This window comes from Pinus tabuliformis, chromosome 1_2 (assembly GCF_031772625.1).
Source record: "Pinus tabuliformis cultivar Carrire ecotype Pingquan chromosome 1_2, CPIR1, whole genome shotgun sequence".
In the NCBI taxonomy this organism is placed as follows: domain Eukaryota; kingdom Viridiplantae; phylum Streptophyta; class Pinopsida; order Pinales; family Pinaceae; genus Pinus; species Pinus tabuliformis.
In genome coordinates this window covers 101775837-101787268 of record NC_142298.1, presented here as the reverse complement: position 1 = coordinate 101787268, position 11432 = coordinate 101775837, and positions in this window count along the sequence as shown.

Here is an 11432-nt window from a genome sequence, read left to right as displayed (position 1 = left end):
CAAGTTACGATCACGGGAATATGGCTGCCAAACTAACCCCAACGGGGCCCATAAACTCTTGGTGTTACATCTCCTTGGGTTAGGGTTTTGGTTGTTTAGGATTTTCTGTTATTATTCAATAATAAAAAGTCCCTTGACCCTCGTTGTAAATTAGTTTAGAGGCATGTAGCCACCACATCTCTTCTCATAGATAAGCTACCATTGCCCGAGCTATCTTACTTCCATTCTGTTTGTAAGCATAGTTTAGTATTTTCTATTAATCAAATGAAGTGTTTTTCTGTTGCATCTTTGTGTTTATGATTATATCTGTAAGTTGTTGCATTCATGTTTAGGTTCAGATCAGTTGTATCAAAGAGGTCCACTCTTTCTCTATTTTTCTTTGCATGTCCCCAATGAGGTTAGGGTATAAGGTGTTAGGGCTTGATCTGGTTGAACCATTGCAAGATCAACCTCACAAAACCCAACAACCTCCCATGGTAGAAGAAAAGAAAGACGAGGGAGCGGGAAATACTTTCAAACTGTTTTTTGAGGAAACCCTCGAGCCACTAAGGGACGTGATGATGGATAACTTTTCCTAGATCCTTTGACGACTACCCAGAGATGATGCATCTTCATCCAGCAGCCACTCTAGAGGCACCACTCATTTTAGGGTATAAGTTAACTTCGATATTCCCATATTTGAAGGCCTGATAGATGTAGACGCATAGACAAATGATTAAATCTATTGGGAGGATATTTTTCATTTCATGACTTTTCCAACCGGGAAAAGGTTACGTTTACACTTCTCAAATCTGCCCCACACATCAAGGTCTAGTGGGAAACCTAATGTGAACAAAACGACGAGAGTGAACCCTTGTTGTTTTCAGTTGCACCCACTTGGAATTCTTTCTGAGACACCATGAAGGAACAATATTACCTTGCGGAGAGATATGAAGATAAATACATAAAGTGGACCATGCTATGACAGGGAAGGGACCAAGATGTTCCAGAGTCCACAAATACTTTCCATACTCTTCGCATGAAGCTGGGTATCAAGGAATTGAGTGGAATTTGGTGCTAAAGTATCGTGACTGTTTACACAAATACATTCAGGACGAGATGGAGTTCCTAGACATTTCCTCGCTCGACATAGTGTATTGGTATGATGTAAAGATTGAGAAGAAGTTTAAATAGAAGAAGCAGGACTTTGGATATGTGAATCCAAAGCAAGGAAAAGGTGCCCCCAAACCACAAAACAAGGGACAAATCCAAGGCGGGGCTACCCAGGATAGCCCTCTAAAGCCACAAGCAAATAACAACACCACGAAGATGAAGAAGGACACAGGAAAATGGTGTGAGTTCCATAAGAGCTCCACTCACAATATAAGTGAGCATCAGGCCAAGTAGTCACTTGTGGCTGAGATGAAGGCTTTTGAATTAGATGCAGGTTCTGACTTTGAATTAGAACCCAATAAGGGGACTGACAAAGGGATGCAAATGATTGATGTGGAGCCTAGTGCCACCATGGCCACCATAAAGATCCAGAAAATTGAGCCTAAAGATCCAGAGGAGGGGGAATGCCTCTTCCATTCATAGATGTGTGCAAAGGTTTCTCCCTTACATTTCATTGTCGACAATGGGAGCCAAAAGATCCTCATTTCAGAAAAATTCATGAAGCAATTGGGCATAAAGACTACAAAACATCCAAAGTCGTATACCATCGGGTGTCTTCACCAAGGACGAGATCTTCACGTCAGCCAATAGTGATACCTTCCTTAAAACATCAAGCCCTTCACAGATGAGGTATTGTGTGACGTTGCTCCTCTTGAATTTTCTGATGTATTGTTTGGACAACCATACTTGTGGAAGTGACATGTTGTATATGAGTCTAGACCTCGCTCTGTGATTATTACTTTGCCTAATAAGTTGTACAGGATACTAGAGGTAGCCCCGCCTACCACCATCTCTTTGATCACTGCAAAGAAATGTAGTAAGATCATTTCCCAAACCAGTAAATTTGTTTTCCTTATGATTCGGCCCCAAGGAAATAAGAAGGTTGTGGCCATAGCTACGAGGAAGGGCTCCTCTACATAGCAACAACATATGGACAAGGTTGTGGAGGAGTACATGGATATTTTCACCTCACCCATAGCCTCTACACTGTCAGGTCAACCACTCCATCGATCTGAACCCAAGCGTGCCACTACCCAATGGACTGATCTATCAACGCTCTATTCTGGAGAATGATGAGATCAAGAGGCATATTCAGGAACTAGTGCAGAAAGGGCACATCAGGCCAAGCTCATCACCCTATGGGAGCCCGATTGTATTGGTACAGAAGAAGGATGGGACTTGGAGGCTCTGCCCTGACTATCGGGTGATGAACAAGACCACTGTTCGGAATAGGTACCCAATCTAGGGGATTGATGACCTTCTCAACTAGCTTAAGGGGGACAAATATTTCAACAAGATTGACTTGAAGTTAGGTTATCACTGGGTTCCTATCGAACCCTCCGATGTGTGTAATATTGCCTTCAAATCCAAGGAGGGCCTTTTCACATGGTTGGTCATGTCATTCAAATTGATGAACGCCCCTAAAACTTTCATGAGAATGATGGATGACATCTTACGTCCCTTAACCAACGCATTTGTGGTGGTGTATTTGGATGAGATCTTGATCTTCAGCAAGGGTTGGGAAGAGCACCTCTACCATATTCAACAAGTCCTTCAAACCCTTCAACAACACAAGATGTGTGCTAACTTGGAGAAATGCACCTTTGGCTTGACCCAGGTTCAATATCTGGGGTACATCATTGATGAGTAGGGTGTACATGTGGACCCATCTAAGATACAAGTCATTCAGGATTGGCCAGCCCTAACCACTCTAATAGAGCTTCGCAGCGTTTTGGGTCTTGCCAATTTCTACCGTAGGTTCATGTTGGGGTTCTCTCATATCACTTGGCCTTTAAGACAAGTCACCAGGGGTGGAATGAAAGAAAAGTTCTTTTGGTCAGAAACCCAACAATGAGCATCCTCTGAGTTGAAGAATCGCCTATGTTCTGCACCAGTGCTCACATTACCAGACCTGCAACAACCATTTGAGATTGAGACAAATGCCTCCAAGTATGTTATTGGTGCGGTTCTTACTCAACATGGGCATCCAATGGATTACCACGATGAGATGCTTTAACACACAGTCCAAAAGTACCCCACTTATGGAAAAGAAATGTATTCCATTGTGCATGCCTACCATCAATGGAAGCATTACATTCTGGGGAAGGAAACTGTTACACAGTAATTTGTCATTGTCCTCATCTCAATCCTTCTGCTATGTCATGTGTCAAATAAACATTTTCATGTCTTCCCACTGATGTAAGGAGATTAAGCAAATTCTCTCTGCCGCTGCCATTGACCCTCATTCCCTACGTTTCTGCCTCGTCGCGAGTAAAACCTTAATATACGCAACGTTCCCATGTCCATAATGGTCTCATCGCGACTCTGTCGCAAGTGTACATCTGTTTCCAGTGACAGTCAGATTTCTAGACTTGGCGTGAGGTTATGAGTTATATCTAGTGACGATGGGGCTACGTGCATTTCCTCCTAGTGATGTCATCGCGGATAATTAGTTTATGGCTCGCGACAATCTAGATTGGGCAAATTTGTTTCAATAGTCGGCCTTCTGGACACCTCCAAACCTGGTTGTTGGGATAGTTTTGGTCGCCCTTCCCCCTCTGGTATGGTAGTTCTGTCATTTGTGCTACCTTCCTTGAGGATAAGCCCCCTCTCCCTCATTTCATGGAAACTCCTTCTCTTATAAAATCACTCACCATTGCTATGATCTGCGAGTTTTTTGGGAGTTTTTAGTTAGTTCTTTTGGTTGGGCAGTGCTACTAGTGCTTTTGAGTTTGATAGATAGCTGGTGTGAGTGTGACAAGTGTGGGATTGTTGATAGCTTGTGGAAGGTTGTGGAGTGCCCTTAACTTTGTGTTAAAACTTATGAGTGAGAGAGAGACATTGTATGTTGGGAGATTTATCCTTGAAGAGTGAATGCTTGAGAAACATACTGGCTGGATACTCTGAGAAGGCTTGTGATGTCAAGACTTGATTGTAAGCTTGCTCTTAATTCATTATTAATACAATCAATGGTGTTTTTCTATGTCTTGTATGTAATTTACTTGATAACTCATGACTTCTTGACTTTGTGAGTAAATAGATCATTGTTGTTTCCCAGTTATGTGCTTTGTTGTTTTCTTGTGTTGTTTCAGATTAATTTCTCATTGAGGAGAAGGAAACGGAAGCTGGAGCAGCGCAACAGAACTTCATCAACCACCAGTTTGAGGTAGGCCTCCAATGATGACTATTTAAGGAAAACAATTGTTGATTTGTCTTTGTTGTGACTAGACCCACTCTAGGGCTAGAGGGGTTGCCTCTGTCTGCAGAGGGAACACTTTCCTGCATCACAAGTTGGCAACTCCACTAGGGAGTCTATCCTATGTTTTTCTCTTGATTGCTTTTTCTTGATTTTGAGTTAGTGTCTTTTCGGTTTTGGGATTGAACCATCAGTCTTTTGGGATACCTGGGTCAATTTGGGGAATCTCTTTATTGCCTGTAAGGATAGACTAATCGTTGTTTGGGAGTTTTCATTTACCTTTCATTGTTTTTAAGTTCATCGTTGAAAAAATTTAAATAGTCGCACCGACGTCGTGTTGTCTCTGTTTTGGAAGTCTGTGCATCACTGAATCCTGTCGCACAGTCGCGACGATTCCTGAAACCAACCCATCGCATGAAAGATGTGTAATTTCATGACGACGTCGCTCTATTGCTATAGCTAGTGTCTGATCAACACTAGTTGCTTGTGTTATGCCTGCGACGATTCCTGTAGAATTGTTTTTCTCAATTCTGCCTCCTGAATTCATCAGTCTGGTTAATCCCTTTCTGTCTTTCTCTTATCTGTTAGTTTGTTTTAATTGCTTTTAGTTAAGGTTCTTATTCTTCGGTTTCATTGAAGTGAATCTTGTATTTTTGGGCTTTGTGACTTGGTTTTTCAAGTTTTGAATTATTTGGCTTGGTTACTTGTCTATCCAAAGATTCATCCGAAACCCTCCTGTTGGTTTGCTTGAGGTTTTTTCCATCGCTTGTTTCTTGCTGATTGGTGTTTAGTGTTATTTATTGAACCAATTTTCATATTGATTCGATTGTTTCACTACCAGACATAGATTACAATTGTTTGGATCAATTGGTTTCACGCTTGCTTGTTTGTTTCTTTAGAATTCAAAGCTATCAAAATCAAAAGATTGCATTCATTATTATGCGAAAGTGAAAGTGTATTTTGCATTCCAAGTTTTTCATGTTTGAAAAATTAGAAGGAAAATTTTAAAATCTCTCATTGTATCGATGCACTGTAGGGATTGATGTGTTTATATATTGTGTCTCTTGAGTGACTGCATTTCCTAATCTTGGTTTTGTCTTGGTTTAGGAATGATCTCTCTACCCTTCTGTAAGTAGGAGTTCATCGAAATGAAAGATGCTTTATTCATTCTAGCTGCATCCTAGGTTTTGATATACATATGGTAAGGCCTGGAAATTGAAACATAATTCAAGATCAACTCTAAAATGAACTGAATAAACCTAACAATGCATTGGAACATAACGCACATTATTTAGAGGTCTAGGCTAGAGACGTGCTCTAGCGTCGTTAAACCTAGTCTCTATTGTTTTCACTTAAGGTTGGGTGATTCCTCCTTCTGTGATCCAATAGCTGCTAGCACGGACTTGCACTCCTAGTACTGTTGAGTATATGTTGGGAGACCCCACTAGGTTATCATCCTATATCCTTAGGAAGTCGTGTTTGCCGCCTTGCAAACCGTAATGCACCAAACATAGCATTCGGGAAGATTGACTGCCATACAGAAAGTCCTTGGTTTTCATATGATTGCCAAGGTGTATATGTAGTTTTACGGGTTGTTTGGTAAACCTTTTGTCTAGTTCTCCAGAGTAGTCACTTTCGTTCCTTTTCAGACACCTTAAAAGAAAAGGTCCATCTGAGCACTTGTCCTTGCAGGCTCATTAAACCTCAAAAGAGATAGAGTCACCTTTTCATCCTTTTTTTGACTCTTGAAACATGAATAGGTCAAGTTTTGTTCCCATGTCATAAAATTTACTACCCACGAAATATTCCTGGTAACAGTTCAAGTTCTTGATTACAGTGCAAGTGTTTTTCAGGCTTGTTCCCGATGGCAACTTCCCCCGAGTCTACCGACCAAGGTCTTCCCCCAGATGGAACTCCTGGTCCGTTTCCTCCATTTGGAAATGCTAGTGCTCCATATATGGCAACATTGTCTTTGCCTAGGTTAACCATCGGTTTGCCCGTGTGGTTGTTTTCAACCTCAGTGGTCTTGAGGTATATGCCCCCCAGTCGATAAGACCATAATAATGAAAAAGGTGTATGAGCATAGTTCCTGGCCTTGTGTCAAGCTCGTTAAAAAATGAAACAAGAAGTCTCGAGGATAGTTTTGATCTTGTGTCAACCTCGTTAAAAAATGAAACAGGGAGGCCCGAGGAAAGTTCTTGATCTTGTGTCGGCCTCGTTAAAAAATGAAACAAGGAATTTTGAGGATAATTTGATCTTGTTTCAACCTCGTTAAAAAATGAAAATGGTGTCAAGGATAGTTTTGATCTTGTGTCAACCTCGTTAAAAAGTGAAACAGGGAGGCTCGAGGATGGTTCTTATCTTGTGTCAACCTCATTCAAAAATGAAATAGGGTTCGAGGATAATTTTGATCTTGTGTCAACCTCGTTAAAAAATGAAATAGGGAGGCCCAAGGATGGTTCTTATCTTGTGTCAACCTCATTCAAAAATGAAGCAAGGGTCCGAGGATAGTTCTTTTCTTGTGTCAACATTGTTAAAAAATGAAACAAGGTGTCCGAGGATAGTTCTTTTCTTGTGTCAACCTTGTTAAAAAATGAAACAAGGTGTCCAAGGATAGTTCTTTTCTTGTGTCAACCTCGTTAAAAAATGAAACAAGGTGTCTAAGGAGAGTTCTTTTACTGTGTCAACCTCGTTAAAAAATGAAACAAGGGTTATGAGGATAGTTCTTTTACTGTGTCAACCTCATTAAAAAATGAAACAACTCCCTTTTCCAAATCGAGTCTTTGATTAAGATCTCGTAAAATCCAAGTCGATTCTTTCCAAGATCTCGAAAGTGAACCTTCATTCCATCCACCTCATTGAATGCAATGAAGCTTGGGGGCATGTACCTCGATTTGCGTCATTATGCTGGGGGCAGGCGAACTCATAACAAGCATAGTTTTTCGTTTCAAGCTTGTGTAAACATGAAACTGAATCCAAGCAAAGTGCTCCATGGTTCAAGCTTGTGTAAAAAATGAACCCATAGTACCCGATTCACATCTTGTGATTGTCATTTTTATCTGCTAAATTCTGCTAGATGAGCCTTGGTTGTTTCATTCCATCACCACCATCTCTTTGGCTGATCATATGCTTTCACTTGGTTGTTTTTCCCTTCCTGAGGAACTACAACGATGAGTGGTTTTATTAGCCAGCCTCTTGACCATTACATGTTTTGAGCAGTTCCACCATTGTCGGAACTAGTTGCTACCCTTTATACCACTCGTTCCTCCAGGACGAGTCTCCTTTAAACTCTTTTCTGACTTGTAAAAGATGAAAATATTGCCGAATTTTTTTCCTTTTTAGTCATTAAATGGAATAAAAGGTGGTCTTCTTTGAGCTCTTTTCTGACAGTATAAACATGAAAAGATTGTCGGACTTTTGTCGTTTCAGGTTCGATACTGGTTATGAAACGACATGTCTTTGATCACTTTTCTACTTTTTTGGATCGAGGCCACTAGTTACGAAAAGTACTCCTTGATCGTAATAGCCAAGCAGTTCTCTCGGGTATTATTTTATACTTTTTCGGACTCAAGGGACACAAATTTACAAGAAGGGACCCCCCTAGAGTTTTCTTTTCCGTGTCTTTTTCAAACTCTATAAACATGAAAAAGACTCTGAGTTTTACCTATTTCAGACTTGTTAAACCATGACAACATTCGACTCGTCACCATGACAAGACTCGAGCTTCTCCTCCCTAGGGCTCATTAAACTATTACTAGGTTGGATTCAACCGAGGGTCAAACTTATATTACAAGCATATGCTATCCCCTTCAAGCTTGTTTTCAAAAATAATTTGGGTACTCACTAGCAATGGTGGGGGAAAATTTGGAAATCATCATTGGTTATCTGTGGCAGCTAGTCACTCTTGAACATCGACACTTTTGCTTCTTTTCGGGTTGGGATATCCATACATTGTCATTTGGCCTTCCGTGGTTCTGGGTTGCCATTTTACCTCATTCCATCTAATCCATGTTGCCTCCATCGAACCTCCGATCCCTTGGTATCAAAATGTTGCCACGTTCTGGAGTCATGTCGCCGATATGTTCAAGAGTATAATCCTTCTGCAGTTCACACCCTTACCTCCTCCTCTGATACTCTGTTTCACCATCTACCACTTGTTCCTTATCTCTTGTCGTTGATGGGGGAAATATCATGGCCCTCCTGCGACGGATCGTCTCCTATCGACACCAACTCATTATCCAGGAGATTGATCTAGGGATCCCTTTCGGTACCTTGGAGCTTGCATGCCTCAATGGCAAGTTCTTCGCACCCAATGACAGACTTTCATCATTGGTCTATGATTGGGTGATTGCACAGGTGTTCGACTCCAGCTCATTTATCACACTTAGTGGATTGTACTAGATAGTACCTTGAGAACCATTAGCATTATTGGTGGTTTCTCTTGTGCTTGTTAACAATTTACATCATTGACCGGTAATCAAGAGACTTTCTATCATGTTCGACTTCAACACATCTGTTCACATGATAGAATTTGTACTCTGCTCGGTTGGGTTTCAAGACCCCGAACTAAGATTACATATGTTTGGGTTGCATGGATTGGTTTGTTATTACATGTATGACTCTTTGATGGATGGCTGCGACCATACCTGAGTCTTCATGGATGGCTGCGACCATACCTAAGTCTTCATGGATGGCTGCATCCATACCACAGAGCAAATTTCATATGTCTTCTGGATGGCTGCACCCATGCCTAGACTATATGTATTTCATTATCACATATATCAGTTGTACTTGCGCCTGTAAGATCTTCAAGGTGGTTCCATTTTAGACAGTTTCATAAAGAATTTCACCCCTCCCACTCTCTTAAGCTTCACGCTTTAGGGGGCATCTGTTACATAGTAATTTGTCACTGTCCTCATCTCAGTCCTTCTGCTGTGTCATGTGTCAAATAAACATGTTCATATCTTCCCACTGATGTAATGAGATTAAGCAAATGCTCTCTGTTGCTGCCATTGACCCTCATTCCCTATGTTTCTACCTCATCGCAAGTAAAACCTTAATATAAGTGACTTTCCCATGTCCATAATGGTCTCATCATGACTCCATCGCAGGTGTACATCTATTTCCCGCGACGGTCGGATTTCTAGACCCAGCGCGAGGTTATGAGTTATATCTAGCGAGATAGGGCTACGTGCATTGCCTCCTAGTGATGCCGTCATAGATAATTAGTTTACGGCTCGCGACGATCTAGATTGGGCAAATTTGTTTCAACAGTCGGCCTTCTAGATGCCTCTAGACATGGTTGTTGGGATAGTTTGGGTCACCCTTCCCCCTCTGGTATGGTAGTTCCATCATTTGTGCTACCTTCCTGGAGGATAAGCTCCCTCCACCTCATTTCATGGAGGCTCCTTCTCCTATAAAATCACTCACCATTGCTATGATCTGCGAGTTTTTTGGGAGTTTTTGGTTAGTTCTTTTGGTTGGGCAGTGCTACTAGTGCTTTTGAGTTTGATAGATAGCTGGTGCGAGTGTGACAAGTGTGGGATTGTCGATAGCTTGCGGAAGGTTGTGGAGTGCCCTTAACATTGTGTTAAAACTTATGAGTGAGAGAGAGACATTGTATGTTGGGAGATTTATCCTTGAAGAGTAAATGCTTGAGAAACATACTGGCTGGATCCTCTGAGAAGGCTTGCGACGTCAAGACTTGGTTGTAAGCTTGCTCTTGATTCATTATTAATATAATCAATGGCGTTTTCCTATGTCTTCTATGTAATTTACTTGATAGCTCATGACTTCTTGACTTTGTGAGTAAATAGATCATTGTTGTTTCCCGGTTACATGCTTTGTTGTTTTCTTGTGTTGTTTCAGGTTGATTGCTCATTGAGGAGAAGGAAATGGAAGCTGGAGCAGTGCAATGGAACTTCATCAACCACCAGTTTGAGGTAGGCCTCCAACGATGACTGTTTAAGGAAAACAATTGTTGATTTGTCTTTGTTGTGACTAGACCCACTCTAGGGCTAGAGGGGTTGCCTCTGTCCACAGAGGCAACACTTTCCTGCATCACATAAACGATCATCCACATAGACCACCGGTCTCTACAATTCATACAAATAGAAGGGAAGTTGTCGAACTATCACCATCAAAAATGATCCACCTATCTGCAATAGTTCCATTTTAAGATTAAGGATAAGAATGGAAACACCAATAATGTCATTGATTGCCTCTGCCGACCACCGGTCATGGCGCTAATCACTGTGATGGACTCCTGTGGGCACGATACATCAAGGTGGCTGCATATTTACAAGAGCGATCTGGAATTCGGTAGCATATACCAAAAACTCCTCGAAGGGAAGCAAGTTCCAAAATTTCACCTTCAAGATGCACCGTTATGCCACTTAGGACACATATGTGTTCCTTCAAGTGGGTGTGCCAAGATTATTTGGGAGTTACACTACAGTTGGGCCACTGGACATTTCAGAGTAGAGGAAACAATGGCAGTATTGCAGAAGTATTTTTATTGGCCGAAACTTCGTAAGGATGTTGGGAAGTACATTACATCCTGCACCACGTGCGCCATTGCCAAACCAACCATCAAGAATCAAGGCATGTATACTCCTCTACCTACTCCTAGTCAGCCTTGGAAATCTGTCTCCATGGATTATATATTGGGCCTTCCTTCTACTAAGCACGATAACGATTGTGTTTTCATGGTCGTCGACAGATTCTCTACGATGGCCATCATGGCGGTCTGCAAGAAGAGTATCACAGTAGAGGTCACTGCTAATATATTCTTTGAGAAATTTTGGGTACACTTTGGGATCCCACAGTCCATTATCTCAAATTGGGACAGGAGATTCCTAAGTGCAGTTTGGTCAAGTCTTTCATCGATGCTGGATACAAAACTTACTAGGTCCGCAAATTTCCATCCCCAAACTAATGGTCAAACAGAGGTTGTCAACAAGATGATCATACACATTTTGCATATGTACAACTCGAAGCATCCATGCACATGGGATGAAACTCTCCCCTATGTCCAACACAACTACAATAGAGCTCTCCATAGCTCAACAGGCCACAACCCCTT